A 3,253-nucleotide genomic window follows, 5' to 3' on the forward strand; every position below is an offset into this window, starting at 1 on the left:
GCCCGCGGCCGGGAGCGGGCCGGGCGCCAGCAGCCCCTGAGGCGGGCGGGCCGCGGGAGGCCGCGCTCCGCCGGGGATGCGGCCGCGGGGCTTGGCCGACGATGGAGACCGATGGCTCGCCCGTTCCCGCGGCACCGTGCAGCGCCCGTGGAGGCTGACCGGAGACTGACCTGGACACTGACTCGGCCCCGTTTGGACTCGGTGGAACTGCGGTATCTTCTTTTCCCCCCRGTTTTTCCTCAAAAGGGAATTTTGTGGCTTCGTTTTCTTCCTCACCAGGGCTAGCTTCTCCCTTTGAACCCGCATTGAATTCCTGCGCTGTTCATGCCAGTCTGTTACCTATACAAGGATATCGGTGTCCAAAATTCCTCGCTATTTACAGGATCAGCTGGGAACAATACGAATTTAGAGGCTGTAATCCATTGTTGAAGTAAAAAAACAGTTTTGTTTAACGATGAGCATAAACTTATTTAAAATATGTGGAAGGTAAATTGACTCGTTTACTATATTAAAATATTTTCCCAATATGAAAGTCTCTGTAACACAGTATGTTCTCTTCGGTGGTGGGAGGAGGAATGCTGAACTGGAAGGGCTCTGAGTAGCAAAATTTTGGCGACTGCAATAGGCAGCCATGGTGTATGATGTTGATTTAATTTGTCATTAGTCTCCATAGGTGAGGCTGGAGAAACCTCTGCACGTGCCTAAATCCTGCTAATTGTGGAAACGAAGCAGTGGTGCTGGAAAGGTKTGATCTCTGCTGGCAGAGCAGGTGGAGCTGTGGCCATGGGTGCTGGTGGGCTCTGAGCAGCAGCGTGGTTGTACCCTCATGCTGCTGCCTGCATTGTGGATTGTCCCCGCACCTCGGGGGCATGCGGAACCAGGGTAGGTCTGGGCCAGGCAGGTCCTGGTGTGCCCTGGGAAGGCTCTTCTCCCAGCTCCATATTTTGCTGCCCTGTGGTCCTCAGAAATCATCTGTTCTTTGATAAGCAGGGTGAAAAAATGGCCTTTGATGACTCTGGGATGTGGGATATCAACTAGGAAACTGTAAGAGCCGTGTTGTTCCAAGCTGCTGCTTTCCAGATGGATGGATTCGGCTGAATCTATGAGCCTGTCAGGCTGTGCTGCATCCCTCTGAAAGACACATAGCAGTTCACATTCTTTCTGCTGAGCGATACAAATGTGCTGTAATGTGGCGTACGTATTTTAGTTGTGCAGATCACAAAAGTAAAATATGGCTTTTGGCTGCTGAAAAGAGCTGTTTCATATCAAAATTGGAGTTTGGGACTGTGGTGTGTTAAGGCTGCCGCATCAGCTGAGCATCTCCTTTACAGCATCTGTGAAAGGTACAAACAGGAGCAGAGAGCTTGMGGGAGAAATTAGGCAAAAAAAGAGTGGTTTGTGGATCTTCTTTTCACCCTCCTGTCCAGTTTTCTGGGGAGCGTGCAGGGAATGCTGTGTGTGTGGTTAGAACAGAAAGCTGGTGGGAAGGACAAAACGATCCCGTTTAGTCACTTAAGCCAAAATCATGGGATCACTGCCCCTCTCCTGCAGGGCAGGTGGAGGAGCTGGAAGCACTGCACCARTAGACGGCTGTCCTACAGCTGTCACCTCCTGAGCTGCTTCTCTGCTCTCCCTGTTCATCTGCRGGAGGAAGTGTCCCGGAGCAGTGCCGGCTCCTGGCCCCACGGGTGCCTGTTCTGTGAGTGGGTGATTTTGTTCCCWTGGTGGTTCTGCCTGCAGTGTGTTGATCCCTCTCTGTGGGGCTGCGCATGCCCATGGTAGTTCCGGGTCGTGGTGACAGCAGTGCCATTTGCTGGCTTTGGGATACACCTCTGGTTGTGGGGGAAAGTTCCTGCAGCTCCCCGAGGGAGGAATCAGTGACAGAGAAAGCAAGCTCGTTGTGGTGCCAGTTGAGTTTAGTCTGCTCCTTGGCTCGGCCGCTAGATGCAGAACCAGTTGGGAAGTGTCTCTGAGAAGAAGCTTGAGTTTAATTTGTAAAACCTTTAGAGATAAATAAAGCTGCATGCAGTGACACAGCTGCTGGGATTTCTCTGCAGCTAGCCTGCAGCTCGGAGCTGGTGACTGAACGGTGCATCCAATGTGTGCTGGGTGTCCAGGGCCTCCTGGCATCCTTCACTTTAACTACAATTGCTCTCAGAAGACTAATAGAGCTCGGCTGCCTGGCGCAGATGGGAGAGGAAGTGAATGGAATTAAATGGGCTGTGTGGCCCTCTTCCAACCTGTCGTGTAACTGCTGAGAAACGCCTTGTACTCGGGGGCAGGAACAACCTAAAGCTCTTTACCTGGTTTGTGGTTTTGGTAGCAAAGGATCTCTGGGACAGAGACAGTGCTCAGATCCGCTGGATCAAAGGGAACAGGCCCTTCACTGATGGCTGCCTCCCCTTCTGGTGCTAAAAATAGTTGATGAGCCAGTACGAGGATGGTTGTGGCTGTCTGCATTCCTGTAGGAAAGTGCAGGCTTGGTGAGTTCCCAGACTGTTTTTGYATCTTCTCCTCTGCTGACAAACAGATTTCAGTGAAATGCTGCTATTTCTGTACCTATTTACAACGGGCTTTGGAGCATCCTGGGGCTTCACTGGTTGTATTGATCATGTCAGGGAGGGGAAGCTGTGTGGGGAAAATGCAGAAGGATTGTGGGCTGCAGGCCTAATGGCCAGGGAGCTTTGGTGATTTCAGCAGCCTGGTTTTCCAGATCTTCTGGACCCATATTCTTCAGCTACAATCTCTTCCCCATCCTGTTCCTAGTCAGGAATCGTAGCCCTCCGGAGGCAGATGTGTTCCCGTTGGGATGCTGTTGCCAGCCTGTGATGAGCCCGTTGCTGTGCTTCTTACTCTCATCATGACAGGCTGTCAAAGAAATCGGTGACTAAGTGCACTTTKCAAATACTCTAGTAACAAAAGCAGCTTATCTGGACTGGTTTTTAGGTGTAAGCTAACTTAAAATTCAGGTCACTAGGGATTTCTTSGGAAGTAGATTGGCTGCAACAGATACTTGGACTGGGAATTTTTGCCATCGTGGTACTAAGACAGTCATCTGCATCTCAACAGAATTGCTTTAGTGCCCTAAAATGGTTCARTCACCAGTCTGGGGTAAAGCTGAGGTTTAAAAGGCAGATGGTTGTGTCGTCTGTTGTGTTACTTCAGCTCCAGTTCACCCTTCTCCCTTCATTGCTCTTCAAAAAAATAATAAAATTCAGGTTCACATAGTGTGMTTGTATCAGGCGAGACAAGG

This window comes from Malurus melanocephalus, unplaced genomic scaffold (assembly GCF_030028575.1).
Source record: "Malurus melanocephalus ecotype Western Australia unplaced genomic scaffold, MMel_1.1 scaffold_577, whole genome shotgun sequence".
Classification (NCBI taxonomy): domain Eukaryota; kingdom Metazoa; phylum Chordata; class Aves; order Passeriformes; family Maluridae; genus Malurus; species Malurus melanocephalus.